The sequence below is a fragment of the Osmerus eperlanus genome, chromosome 9 (genome assembly GCF_963692335.1).
Source record: "Osmerus eperlanus chromosome 9, fOsmEpe2.1, whole genome shotgun sequence".
Classification (NCBI taxonomy): domain Eukaryota; kingdom Metazoa; phylum Chordata; class Actinopteri; order Osmeriformes; family Osmeridae; genus Osmerus; species Osmerus eperlanus.
In genome coordinates this window covers 1,063,221-1,078,293 of record NC_085026.1, presented here as the reverse complement: position 1 = coordinate 1,078,293, position 15,073 = coordinate 1,063,221, and the positions used below count along the sequence as shown (strand labels likewise).

At 46.1% G+C, this 15,073-nt stretch overlaps 1 protein-coding gene across 3 annotated transcripts in view; it reads right to left on the bottom strand.

The window, feature by feature from the left end:
• Nucleotides 1-13,747, bottom strand: part of LOC134026243 (interferon-induced protein 44-like) — a 41,897-nt gene extending 28,150 nt beyond the window's left edge. For all 3 annotated transcript variants that reach the window (XM_062468787.1, XM_062468788.1, XM_062468789.1), the window contains exon 1: nt 13,572-13,747. The gene's annotated coding sequence lies outside the window, so the exon portion shown is untranslated. The remainder of the gene's footprint in view (nt 1-13,571) is intronic.
• Between the last annotated feature and the right edge of the window lie 1,326 nt (nt 13,748-15,073).

Sequence of the window (15,073 nt, the reverse complement as noted above, 5' to 3'; positions counted from 1 at the left end):
GCAGTGGGTTTTTCTGGGAGTTTTTCCTTGTCTTCCTTGAGGGTTTAGGTTGGTTGAGGGGCAGTTCTATGGGCGTATGTGAACCCCTCGACATGCTTGCGTGTAAAAAGGGCTATACAAATACATTTTGATTTGATTTGAAAAGCATTCTGTTGGGGGAAACTGCTATTACAAGTTGAAATAGGCACCAATTGATATTTACTTTGTATCATGTCGATATATGATTAAAACCAAGGTGACTTCGAGGCTACAATCACAAGCGTATAGCTTAAGCAAAATATGTCTTACCTGTTTGTAGTATGTTTTTATATTTAATATAACATTGAACATGCTATTTTATTAAGTCTCCCACTTTTTCTTCTGTAATATTAACGGTATGGACTGGCTATTACATCAAATGTATGCATTGACTTGGCAGTTTGTCTCCCACGCCAATTGTATACGCTGCTACAGCCGTGTTGATTTTTTTCCGTAATATGTGCTCAGATTGAACACGAAATAAAACTTATATCTGAAGTATGGTGAAGTAGGACAAGGTTTTTTGTTGCTGGGTGCCATGGTTGATCCCAGTATCGGAGCTCCATTGATGTTGGCTTTTAATAGTTCTCATGCGCGCGCTTAACTCAGAGTTGACGTACTCCGAGTTGAGTTAACAAATTCAAATCAGCTTTTCTGGAACCGAGTTTTCAGAGTTTCCAATTTTAAAGTAACTCAACTCAGAGTTCAGGGTTAGGCTCAGAGTTTGTTAAACCCGCTACCTGGAATACCCCCCAGACATACTTCCAGCTGGGGTACGTGTGGAGCAAACTCCCGTCCAGCTGCGAACTGTCACGGGTGAGTTAGCCCCCATGTTGGGAAAGTGTCAGCTGTCTGTGACTGTGGGAGGAAAAACTGTGGGGTGTCCAGTGTGGGTGACAGCGGTGCAGGACCCGTGTATACTGGGAATGAACTTTTAGAAAAAATGTGGGGCCCAGTTGGATTTAGCTTAGGCACCTTGAAGCTGTCGGGGGGCCACACAGTGGGGATGGCACCTTTGGGGGGCCTTGCGGGGGGCAGGACTGCCCCTCCATCTTCAGCCAAGGTAGGGGAAACTAGAACAGTCGTCCCAGCCGCCCCCTTGGTCATTGTGCCATCCCAGCAGCTGTCTCCAGCAGCAACACCATTCACTCCCCATGATAGCAGAGGCACGGCTAGCCCAGTGGCTGTAAACACCCTGGTCCTCCCACCCCCTCTGCCCAGCGAAGGAGGGGAGGAGACAATCAATGCCGTCGAGGCTGTGTGGCAAAAAACCCCGCCAGGGCCTGGATGAGGGACAACACAGTTAAAGGAGCTGCTGTTGGAATTTAGACACAGCTTTGCTTGGGGGGAAGATGAGGTCAGACACACCTAACTCAGCACGAGATAGACACTGGGGACGCCCGCCCTATTAAAATTCGGCCCCGTCGTATTCCCCTGGCCTGGAGAGAACCAGCGGATATGGCTATTGTGGACATGTTGCGGGCTGATGTCATTGAACCATCAGATAGCCCTTGGTCTGCACCAGTTGTAATGGTGCCTAAGAAAAACTCAGGTTCTGTGTTGACTAGAGGGGCCTAAATGCTGTTAACACAAAAGACTCTTACCCCCTACCAAGGATCTAGGGTTTTCCTCCCTCAACCTGCGCAGTGGCTACTGGCAGGTACCCCTCTCACCAGGGGCACGGGAAAAGACAGCCTTCACCACAGACAAAGGGCATTGTCAGTTCAAGGTGCTTTGCTTCAGCCTTTGTAATGGTCCTGCCACCTTTGAGAGGCTGATGGACAGAGTGTTGGCCGATGTCCCTGGACACGAGTGTGTCGTGTACCTGGACAACATCTTGGTGCACGGAACATCGTTCGAGGGGGCCCTGGTGGCACTTAGGCGGGTGTTAGAGAGGATTGCGGGGGCGGGGCTAAGGTTACACCCTGAAAAATGCCATTTCATGCAGAGGGAGGTGGTCTTCCTGGGTTATCTGTTGGGGGGTGAGGGCATCGGCACGGTGCCAGACAAAGTGGAGGCTGTGAGGGGGTGGCTAGTCCCAAAAGAGAAAAAAGAATTTAAGAGCTTCCTGGGGCTGGCATCCTACTATCGCAGGTTTGTGAAGGGGTTTGCTGGTATAGCAGCTCCTTTAAATCACCTCCTCAAAAGGGACACGCCTTTCCAGTGGACTGAGGGACACCAGCGTGCATTTGAAGTTCTCAAACACGCCCTGGCGGAGGCCCCTGTCCTGGCCGCCCCGGACCCGAAACGCCCATTCATTCTGGACACTGATGCAAGCAATGAGGGCTTGGGTCCTGTGCTGGCTCAACATGGTCAATGTTCTCTATGTAGGCTCCACTACATGGAGAACATGTAGTAGCTTACTACAGCAGAACATTTGATAAGGCCGAGAAACGCTACTGTGTGACCAGAAGGGAGCTGTTGGCCGTTGTTACAGCAGTACGCCACTTCAGGTACTACCTGGGGGGCCTGGCGTTTATGGTCCGGACGGATCACTCAGCCCTGCAGTGGCTTCTCTCCTTCAAGGAGCCAGAGGGTTAGATCGCCCGCTGGCTGGAGGAGCTGCAGCCGTACGTCTTCAAGGTGGAGCACAGAGCAGGTCTCCGCCACAGCAATGCAGATGCTCTGTCCCGACGGCCTTGTGCAGAGGACGGCTGTGGTTACTGTGACAAACGGGTGGAGCGGGAAAGGGAGCTGTGCAGGGAGGAGGGGGTCACTGCCACGGTGAGTCAGCTGGGGTTGACAGAGTACAGGGCACTAGTGACTGTGGGCACCGGGGAGTGGAGACGTAGCCAGGAGGAGGACACTCCTCCTGGCTGAGGAGGACACTCCTCCTGGCTGCGTCCCGTTCTGCAGTGGGTGGAGGAGAAGAGGCGACCCCCATGGGGGGAAGTAACTCCTCTATCCCCTATCACAAAAGGGCTGTGGGCTAAATTTGCAGTTCTTAGAGTTGCAGAGGGAGTTCTCCAGAGGGGGTGGAAAAAAACAGCTTCGGGGCAAATCACATGGCAGGTAGTGGTGCCTAAACAACTGCAGGAGAAGGGTGTTGCAGCAGCTACATGGGGGAGTAGGCGCGGGACATTTTGGGGTTTCCAAGACGTTAAAACGCGTGTCAGGGCTTTTACTGGGCCAGGCACAGGAGGGACCTGGAGGACTTTTGGAGGCAGTGCGATCAGTGTGCAGCTAAGAAAGGACCGCCGGGCCAGTCCCACGCTCTCCTACAACAGTTCCCAGTAGGGGAGCCCATGGACAGACTGGGGGTAGACACAGTGGGGCCGTTTCCAGTCACAGACAGTGGTAACAGGTGGATTCTAACTGCTATGGACTACTTCACCAAATGGCCGGAGGCTTATGCCCTTCCTGATCAGGAGGCAGAGACAGGATGCATTGGTGTGGGGAATAATCAGTCGATTTGGGGCACCACAGTCTATTCACAGCGACCAGGGTAGGAACTTCGAGTCCCGGACGTTCGCGGAGCTGTGTAAACGATTAGGTGTCGAAAAAACGCGGACTACCACGCTGCGGCCTCAAAGTGACGGATTGGTTGAGAGGTTTAACAAGACACTAGGGCAGCAGCTGGCTATTGTGACCTCAAAACACCAGAGAGACTGGGACAATCACTTGCCGTTCATTCTCGTGGCGTGTAGGTCGGCAGTTCAAGACCCGACCTCTTGCTCCCCAGCGCTACTAATGTTAGGTCGGGAGTTGCGCATTCCAGCCAAACTGACGTTTGGCCACCCCCCGGATAACGAGGACGTGATTGTGTCTGGCCCGAATTACGCTTGTCGCTTGCAGAACAGGTTGGAAGTGGCGCACAACTTTGCTAGAGAGCAACTTGAGAGCGCAGGGGTGCGTCAAAAGTACCACTATGACTCACACGCTAAGGGAGGCACTTTGGGGCGGGTGAGTGCGTGTGGTTTCACAATCCCATGCACAAGAAGGGGCGATGCCTGAAGCTGGACAGTGCCTGGGTGGGACCCTGCCTGGTGTTGGAAAGGGTGGGGGAGGTAACGTACTAGCGTTGCTAACATGATGATTTAGCAGCGTGGGCTGTGGCCAGAACAACAGCCCAGTTGGGTAAATAAACAAGTGTAATTGTGGACATCCAAGTCACCTTGATTTGTTCATACGACCATAGTCGTGATCGTTACAATATTTTCCGTCATGGCCGAACGGTCGAGGTTAATAAGTTGTTTATTATATGGCATTTTTCGCTCCTTTCATTTTGTAAATGAAAATAAATGATAATTTATAGAATTAATAGAAAACATGTCGTTTTGTTCAGCTCTCAAGTCTTCTCACAGTGTGTTTCAGGTGTTGCCTAGCAAACAATCTGAAATCTGAGCAACCAAACCAAGCAATCTGCCTAGCGCTTGTCGTTTTTCTCTCTGTGTTCACACTTTTCTGCTCTTTTAGAAAGTTAACAATTTCTTTGTCGCTGTTGATGTCTTCATTATCATCTGGATAGTAAAACTCAGCTGACTCCTCGATATCGCTCATTTTGAATATGTCACTTCAGAGGGCAATACAAATCTGTATCAGACCGGTGAGGAAGTCAATAATAGGCATGACTACCCATTAGCCAATCAGAATGCTCGTACTGTCGTTGCCATATTAATTATATATTAATATTATATTAATTAATATTATGACACTATTACACTAACCATTACATTGTTCCTCTCGCGCACATCCTAGAGGCAGCACCACACTTTGGGAATCCCTGAGTTAGAGCTAGCAAGATAGCTAACTGAAGCTGAGTGGAATCACGATAGTTTGGTTGCTGCTGTAACGTTACCCACCTAAGTCGATCCCGTTTGCTTCAACAATAGAAGTGGAAACAACTAACGTTATCATTTAAAATGATATCTAGTCAATCTGTTGAAAACAGTGTTGTGTAGACACAATAGATTTATTTGTACGTTTTTATTTCAAGTCTCCACCTTCGATGTGTCAGTGAGTGCTGTTGGCCGTGTTGCGTCAGCGCGCAGCTCATCTATAGGCCTATATTCATGAGCTTACCATAAAAGGAGAAAACCTTGTTTTTTCACAGGGCTATTTGACAGGGTGCATATGGGCGCATAGAACAGCACCCAATGTTACATATCCTATTCAGAGACCTTAAGGCAGGGCTACAGACTGCGACCAAATGGTCGCATTTTGCGACCAGTTTTGAGACAGTGCGAGCATTAGTAAGTATTAAGTACTTGCGGATGTGCGACCTACACATTTTGATTTTTTTGTGTGTGCACAACGTCAGCACACGTTAGCAACGACGCATAGATACAACGTTCTAGTAAGACAGCGATATCAGCGAGCCCTCAGCATTAGTACCGTAGCTAAAAGTTTAGGAAAGTTGAGGCTACTTTTCGCTAGGTACCTATAAACCTAGCTAAAAGTCTTGGAAAGTTTAGGCAATTTTTTGCTAGGTTCCTACGAACATGTCTTAATCTGCTAGACAAGTGGGTTCCCTGCGTTCTTTTGAGTGAGCAGTCTCACAAGCTCTTCTTACCCGGCGTCATGGAGCTGAGCAGCTAAATACTTATTTAGCACTAGCTATGGAACGCCGAGTTAAATAAATAAATAAATCGGTAAATAAATAGATACATACATAAATAAATATGGCTATGAAATAAACCCTGAAATAAAAAATATGGCAATAAATATATCATCATAGTGAGTATAGCTGAATCCATTTACCTACATCAATAAATAAATAAATGTATTTATTTCAAAAGGACGTTTTTGAAAAAACATTTATTTATTTCATGGGACTTTTATTTCCTAATGCCACATTTATTTATTTTTTGAGACTTTTATTTCCTAACGTCACATATTTCCGAGCACCACATTTATTTCTGTGCCGTATTTATTTCCAGCCTCACATGCAAACGAGAGGGGCGTGGTTATCTTCAGACCAATGCAGCTGCACAAGATCGAAGGCAGATAGGGACACCTAGATTCAATAGATGATGGAAGACATTAGTTGTGTCAGTGATCGCATGCTGGCCCTTATAGATCAAATTGATCAGCATGGCTTGTTAGGATATATTATTTTGGCACATTGTAGATTTTGTAGAGGTTGGGCGGATACGTGCTTTACAGAACATAGACCACGAAGTCTTAAATGGTTTGAGACTTATCGAGCACCGTGTTTGTGTGCAAGACGGCAAGTGTAGAAAGCCACAACAAGAATCTTCCTTTAGGGTTTAGCGTATTTTGATCGGAACCTGTTGTCTGGGTTCACAGTGACGATTTAAGTAATTTGTAATATGTAGTTTCATAAGGGGCTGTGGTATCGTGGGAAATTTGGCTATTGCCTCAAGACAACCCCAAATACGATCGGGTATTTTCTGGTGTGCCCACGATAATCTAGCCTGATGTTGTCATACTCATAATTCTAGTCAGAATATGAGTCTGATACCGCTCTGTTGGGCTGTGAGTATGGGGCTTGTTTCAACCGAACCCGGAAAAAAAATGCCTCTTCGCTCAATTGGATAGACCTACAACCAATCAGAGCAACGTAGTATGTTGTTTGTTGAAAACGAATTCAACCCAAGCGCTCTTTGGTGACGTTGTTGATTACGTTACTGTTGATCATCTGTCCATCATCATATAAAGCCCGCCCTGACAATTTGATTGGTCCGAACAGCTCTTGTTCGGACATATTTTTTCCACAACCGAGCTACCCCAGACCCAACATCCCGACCACAATGTTTTGTGGGCGGGGATAAGTTCGGCTAGCACCCAGGCTAACGATAACCAGTTGTTTTCGATGAACCCAGGCCATACAAAATGTTGCCTAAATGCCAATAAATTCGTGACTAAAAGCTCCTTTCATCCATGAGCCTGAATAGCTCGCATTGTATATCAACGGACCAACAATAATGTATTTTTGCTCTAGTGCGATCAAATTCCACTTCATGCCAACTTGCAACTGTTTTATTTTCTTAGCCTACAGCAAATATGAGATGCGACTTGAAATTCGCCAATATGTTGTGTGAATTTGTGACTAATCTGGTGATAGAGGCCAACGGCAGCTGCTGCTGTTAGGTAAACGCACAGCTCGCATGCTTACGGAAACTAGGTAGTCTGGAAACCAGGGCGATAACACCGGGTTGTCCAGCACCTGTGCTAAGGGGGTAGCTGTAGAGCTACCTGTATGGGGGGTGACAAGTGCCATCGCACTGCTGAAAAGCATAGGCTACAATGCAGACAAGCTTTGCCCACAATGTCTGTGTCGTCTCTGCCTTTTTATCATTGGTTCCCAATGGGAGTGATAGCGGTGACCTAGTAACTTACGGGTGTGGATTTGGTCTTTGATAGCTGCGACGTAGCGCTGAAGTTACCTTTGTAAACTATAGGTGCGTTCAACATGGACTGACTTCATGCAGCGTCGCAGCCGGCGGCTGACTTCAGAATTCTGGTTAGACTTTTTGTCCGACTTGAGACAGCACCGAGGCTAGGTCACTGTGATGTAGCCATCAAAGGTACCGTGAGATCGATTCGAGAAATGCCGTCTGTATAGCCGAGCGCATTTTCTCAAGAGCAACTGCACAGGTTCTAATGACGACACAGTTATTTCATGATTGGCCAGACTCACACACGACAACTTTGACGCGTGTTTTGTAATTATTCTGACACCTTCAGTTTCGCCAATGATCAAATTGGCCAAACAGTTTAATTGAATTTAAAATGTGTTGAAGAAAGGGTTTTAGTCCGCCTTTTCACTAACGGAAAGACTACGTTTAATTATAAATAAAGAACTCCTCCCCGACTGCAAGTGGCTACTCTTGCAGGTCGTTTCATGCAGCCGCAGTCCATGTCGAACGCGCCTATTGCTTTAGCTTGTGTGACGTGTAACTCGTCTGCAAAGCTAACAATCACTGCCACCACTACGTCTTCCTAGGTGGTATGTTGGCTATCACCGGTCTCAAGTCGACAACTGTAGGCTAAGTGGCTGGCTAGCCGGCTAGCTAGCTGGAAAAATAATAAAAGGACGACATCAGTGTGGCCATTTCAGCTAGCTAGTGTTGTGCTGTATTGGCACAGACCTGAACAGCCAAACCTGTTTTGTCACTGACTGGTCATTAAAACGAGTCTAGTGGTAGTGGTTTGATTTAATATTGAAGAATTACATAAATTATAATATCTGGGTTTGGGTGTTGAGTACAGTTGCTAGCTGTGTTAGCTAACATTACCTGGCACTAATCACCCCCCACTACCTGTACATCTTGCACACGATGTAGCGTGGTTTGCTCGTTTAAGATTAGCAATACTTAATTTATAATTAAGTATGTAGTTCTTAGGGGCACCACCTCTTATTTGTTAAAGGGACAGAGGAAACCTTATTGAATAATAGCCTTCGTAATAATCAGTCTAATCTTAAGTAGTGAATTCTATGAAAGTAGAGCAGATCAGATAACGTGAGGGATAACGCGAGTATTATAAACAATTATTTATTTAAGGAAATGTAATTATAATGAACAAATACCGGAGAAGTTATAGGTTAGTTGAGAGAGTTGAGTTGAACTGTATACAGTAGGTCCTAAACTATGATGAGGGTTGGTACAAGATGGTAGGTTGAGAGCGCGTGGGGAGGGGGAAGGGAGAGAGATAGGCTTCTGGAGAACAATGGGAGAGTATGTTAACTAATCCTAACGAAGGTTAGGTTAAATCATTTGCAAACTAAAATCAAACGTAACAAATTAAATCACAATATGCCAATGTTCACAAGTAAGAAATGTAGCAATATCGCAGTTACTGTTGTCAGTTTGAAGAAGAAGAGTCAAAGTTCTGTTCGTTGTTGTCAAACGGTTAGAGCAAAGGAATCTTTCGTTCAAGTTCCTAGTGGTCCAGTGAGTTGCTGATTGAGAAGGATAGGTCAGATGTGTCGCGAACACTTCCGGTGAATCCTTACGAAAAAGCAAGGTTTGCTTGTGCGTCGAGGTTTTATAATCCTTGCGAAAGGGGGGTATCCTTTTGGAGGTGAACTCTTTGATTGGTCAGTTACTCCCACCTGGGCGTCCATCCTGAGATTGACGTATTGGTGTGAAGTGGTTGATAACTTTTCAGAGTTCAGCTATTTCAAATGTCCATGTATTGCTTATACTTCAAAATATAACAATACAACATTAATAAATGGTTTAGTTTGTAGATTAAAATAATTTTGATATCAAGATTGACTGATTTATCATAACAGGAAAGGAAGTTATATTAAAACATCAAATTATATCAACACAGCATTAAAGGGAAAGCATACATTATAACACATCAACTACTGTCATTGTAATAGTGTCCATGAGCCATGTAGTCCTTGAGAATATGTTTGTAAATCCAGAAAAGTTAGTTCTTCCTTAAAATCCTTTGTCTCCATACTGTAAGGCCATTTTGGTCTACCGTCTGACCCCATGCTGGGCCAGAAGCTTTGAAGCTCCTGCTCTGGAGATAAGGACAAGGGGGAAAACCCCCTTTCTCCTTGTCGGGGGTAGGGGAAAGGTGTGACGCAATCCGCACGCATGATGTACCCCCTCAACCAGCACGTGGTTGGGGCAATGCTGGGGGAAAAGGCCCAAAAAATCTGTACAGACAATGCCTTCATCCAACAACACTGTTTCATGGCGTTTCAGTGACATGGCAGAGGACGTTTCTAAACAGCTACTACACACACGAGCCAGTGAATTCTATGCACTACAGCTGGATGAGTCATCAGACGTAGCCGGCCTGGCACAGCTCCTGGTATATGTCCAGTACATTCACGAAGGGTCAATTAAGGAGGACATGCTCTTCTGTAAACCACTGGAAACAAGGTCAACTGGGGAGGACATTTTCAGAATGCTGTACACCTTCGTAAGATCACCGGTCTCGCCGGTCTCCCAGCATGCGCAACCCGCCCTCTCCAGAGGATTCAGAATGCGGCGGCCCGTCTGGTCTTCAATCTACCCAGACGCTCCCATGTTACCCCGCTCCTCATCTCCCTCCACTGGCTTCCCATCACGGCCCGTATCAGATTCAAGACTATGGTACTGACCTTCCGAGCGGTGAACGGGACTGCACCTGACTACATCAAGTCTCTCCTCCAGCCTTACACCCCCACCCGCCACCTACGGTCTTCTTCTGACAACCGTCTGGTGGTCCCACCGCTCAAGAGCGCCCGGCCCCAACACAAGCTCTTCTCCTGTCTGGCCCCCCAATGGTGGAATCAAATCCCCACCTCCATCAGGGACACTGACTGTCTGCCCACCTTTAAGAAAAGGCTCAAGACGCACTTGTTCCGGGAGTACAACGGCACTTAGGAATGCTTGGCTGGACCTGATGTTAGTTTCCTCCAAGATCACAATGACTCATATTGAGAGACTTGTTGCTCTTGTTGGTTAGTTGTAATGGTTTCAAATTCTTGTACTCGCTGTGAAATATTTTACTGTTACAATTGGCTGCTCAGCTGTTCCATGGCCAGGTGTATGTTATTCCCTCATAAAGGGAGTTCGTTATTTCATTGACAAGGAGCAGATAAAATGCATGGGAGTTCGCCCAACCAGTCTACACATGTTTTGTGGATTTGGAAAAGGCATTTGACTGTGTCCCTCGGGGGCTCATGTGGGGGGTGCTCCGGGAGTACGGGGTACCGGATTCCCTGATCGGGGCTGTCCGGTCCCTGTACGACCGGTGCCAGAGTTTGGTCCGCATTGCCGGCAGTAAGTCGAACCTATTCCCGGTGAGGGTTGGACTCCGCCAGGGCTGCCCTTTGTCACCGATTCTGTTCATAACTTATATGGACAGAATTTCTAGGCGCAGCCAGGGCGTTGAGGGGGTCCGGTTTGGTGACCTCAGGATCGGGTCGCTGCTTTTTGCGGATGATGTGGTCCTGATGGCTTCATCGGGCCGTGACCTTCAGCTCTCACTGGAGAGGTTTGCAACTGAATGCGAAGCGGCTGGGATGGGAATCAGCACCTCCAAACCTGAGTCCATGGTTATCGACCGGAAAAGGGTGGAGTGCAATCTCCGGGTCGGGGATGAGATCTTGACCCAAGCGGAGGAGTTCAAGTATCTCGGGGTCTTGTTCATGATTGAGGGATGAATGGAGCTGAGTCGAAAGGCGAAGCTCTCTATTTACCAGTCGATCTACGTTCCTACCCTCACCTATGGTCACGAACTGTGGGTAGTGACCGAAAGAACGAGATCGCGAATACAAGCGGCCGAAATGAGTTTTCTCCGCAGGGTGTCCGGGCTCTCCCTTAGAGACAGGGTGAGAAGCTCGGTCATCCGGGAGGGGCTCAGAGTAGAACCGCTCCTCTACGTCGAGAGGGGCCAGTTGAGGTGGCTCGGGCATCTGATAAGGATGCCTCCTGGACGCCTCCCTGGTGAGGTGTTCTGGGCACGTCCCACTGGGAAGAGGCCCCGGGGAAGACCCAGGACACGCTGGAGGGACTATGTCTCTCGGCTGGCCTGGGAACGCCTCGGGGTCCCCCAGGAAGAGTTGGTGGAAGTGGCCGGGGAGAGGGAAGTCTGGGCCTCCCTGCTTAGGTTGCTGCCCCCGCGACCCGACCCCCGGAAAAGCGGCAGATGATGGATGGATGGAATTTTCACCTTTCACATTATTTGCATAATGACGAGTTTCTTACAAGACTAGTTTATCTGGGCGATATTTTTTCTCGTCTGAATGAATTTAATCTCGGATTACAGGGGCTCTCCGCAACCGTATTCAATGTACGAGATAAAATTGAGGCTATGATAAAGAAGTCGAAGCTCTGGGAAGACTGCATGAACAACAACAAAACAGAGATCTTTCCGTCGTTGCATGACTTTTTGTGTGCAAATCACCTTGGTGTGACAGTGTCAAACGCGACATTACAACCGCACTGCGCAGGTACTTCCCCGAAACTGACGAGTCGGACAGTTGGATTCGTTATCCCTTTTCTGCTGTGCCTGCTCCCTTACCGGCATATGAACAGGAGAGCCTCATTGAAGTCGCAACAAATGGAGCCATTAAAATAGAATTCAATCAGAAGCCTCTGCCAGATTTCTGGATAGGACTGTTCACAGAGTACCCTGCACTGGCCAAACGCGCTGTCAAGACTTGATGCCCTTTGCAACCACATATTTATGTGAGAGTGGGTTCTCACAAAACTAAATACAGGCATATGTGTGTAGAAGACGACTTAAGACTAAGGCTTTCTCCAATTCAGCCAGACATTGCAAAATTATGTGCATCCTCTCAAACACACCCGTCTCATTAACCTGTGGTGTTAAACAATGTTAACTAACTGAGTGAGTTAGTTCAACCTCCTTGTTGTATGGCTAATAAAACTCTGTTTGATCCAAACTTCCATCCGAGTCCTGAAATCCCTGACAATTTCACAGTTTCAAGTCTTATAGGCTGTATATATGCGCGGGGGGAGGGGGGGCGGGGGTTACAAACATGAGAAACAAAACTGGGGGGGTACGTAGATGGAAATTGAATGTCTGAAGGGGTACGGGACTGTACAAAGTTTGGGAACCACTGATCTACCAAATCTAGGTGTCCCTATCTGTCTTCGATCTTGTGCAGCTGCGTTGGTCTGAAGATAACCACGCCCCTCTAATATGTGGCAGCGTTAGGAAGTAAGTCTCAAAAAATAAATAAATGTGGCATTACGAAATAAAAGTCCCTTGAAATAAATACATTTTGTTTTTTCAAAAACTTCATTTTGAAATAAATAAATGTAATTATTTGTTGATGTAGGTAAATTGATTCAGCTATATAATTATATGATGCTATATTTATATCTTTATTGACAATTTTTTTTATTTCAGGGTTTATTTCATAGCCATATTTATTTATTTATTTACCGATCCGGACAGTCCCTCGCTCGCTCTAAATACAAAATCCCCGATTTCCGGGAGGTTGTATTGCATTTGCGTGCGTCAGGGAGCCGCTATTGAAATGCAGGAGACTCCTGGAACTTCCCAGAGACTTGGGATGTCTGGTAAAAAAACGGACCCATCTGCAACCACCGTAAGTACACCCCACAATTTAACCCGAATTTGTACCCTCTCTTTACATTAATAATTGCATTGCAGGTCGATTTAAGATGTGCCCCTAAATGTTCTGCTTGCGCTCCTAAAATTTTCAGTCAGGGGCTACTGTGCTCCATTAAAAACGTTAGTCTGGAGCCCTGCCTTAAGGAACAATGTGAAATACCCCCAAAAAATAACCACTTTAATAGGGAGTGGACAGGCTCTCCGTAGACCGGCTCTGGCAATACTTTGTTTTAAATGGCCGTTGCATAATAGGAAAATGAATGTACGGAATGTAGGCCTACGAATCGGATAGCTCAATAGTTTGAAAACTTGACAAAGGTTGCAGCTTCAAATGTTCTATAGGCCTCGCTTTAAATAAAACCGTCTGCTATGATTCAAATACATTATTATAAAGAGCGTAGACTATATAGTGACGTAATTCTACCAAACTATTTCGACAGCGGCATATTTTGATTTGATAGATTTAGGTCACAACACGATACAGTACCTATATCGTTCACATGAACTATTGAAGACAAGGTGAGTTGTCCTACCGTTCTGAAGTGAAGATGCTGTAGCAATTTACCAAAGAATTAATTATATTTTGTTTGCCTAGAATACAGCCAATTCACAGCAGGGGTGTCAGAAACGAAAGTTGGTCAACCAAACGTCGAAGTAAAAGTGAAAGTAGGTATTACTAGGGATCAGTCGCGCCCCCAGACATTTGTCATAGTGGAAAAGCGGCAGATGATGGATGGATGGAATTTTCACCTTTCACATTATTTGCATAATGACGAGTTTCTTACAAGACTAGTTTATCTGGGCGATATTTTTTCTCGTCTGAATGAATTTAATCTCGGATTACAGGGGCTCTCCGCAACCGTATTCAATGTACGAGATAAAATTGAGGCTATGATAAAGAAGTCGAAGCTCTGGGAAGACTGCATGAACAACAACAAAACAGAGATCTTTCCGTCGTTGCATGACTTTTTGTGTGCAAATCACCTCGGTGTGACAGTGTCAAACGCGACATTACAATGCACCTCAGTGAGCTGGCTGCACAACTGCGCAGGTACTTCCCCGAAACTGACGAGTCGGACAGTTGGATTCGTTATCCCTTTTCTGCTGTGCCTGCTCCCTTACCGGCATATGAACAGGAGAGCCTCATTGAAGTCGCAACAAATGGAGCCATTAAAATAGAATTCAATCAGAAGCCTCTGCCAGATTTCTGGATAGGACTGTGCACAGAGTACCCTGCACTGGCCAAACGCGCTGTCAAGACTTGATGCCCTTTGCAACCACATATTTATGTGAGAGTGGGTTCTCACAAAACTAAATACAGGCATATGTGTGTAGAAGACGACTTAAGACTAAGGCTTTCTCCAATTCAGCCAGACATTGCAAAATTATGTGCATCCTCTCAAACACACCCGTCTCATTAACCTGTGGTGTTAAACAATGTTAACTAACTGAGTGAGTTAGTTCAACCTCCTTGTTGTATGGCTAATAAAACTCTGTTTGATCAAAACTTCCATCCGAGTCCTGAAATCCCTGACAATTTCACAGTTTCAAGTCTTATAGGCTGTATATATGCGCGGGGGGAGGGGGGGCGGGGGTTACAAACATGAGAAACAAAACTGGGGGGGTACGTAGATGGAAATTGAATGTCTGAAGGGGTACGGGACTGTACAAAGTTTGGGAACCACTGATCTACCAAATCTAGGTGTCCCTATCTGTCTTCGATCTTGTGCAGCTGCGTTGGTCTGAAGATAACCACGCCCCTCTAATATGTGGCAGCGTTAGGAAGTAAAAGTCTCAAAAAATAAATAAATGTGGCATTACGAAATAAAAGTCCCTTGAAATAAATACATTTTGTTTTTTCAAAAACTTCATTTTGAAATAAATAAATGTAATTATTTCAATAATCAATATATTTCGATTTGATAGATTTAGGTCACAATACAGTACCTATATCGTTCACATGAACTATTGAAGACAAGGTGAGTTGTCCTACCGTTCTGAAGTGAAGATGCTGTAGCAATTTACCAAAGAATTA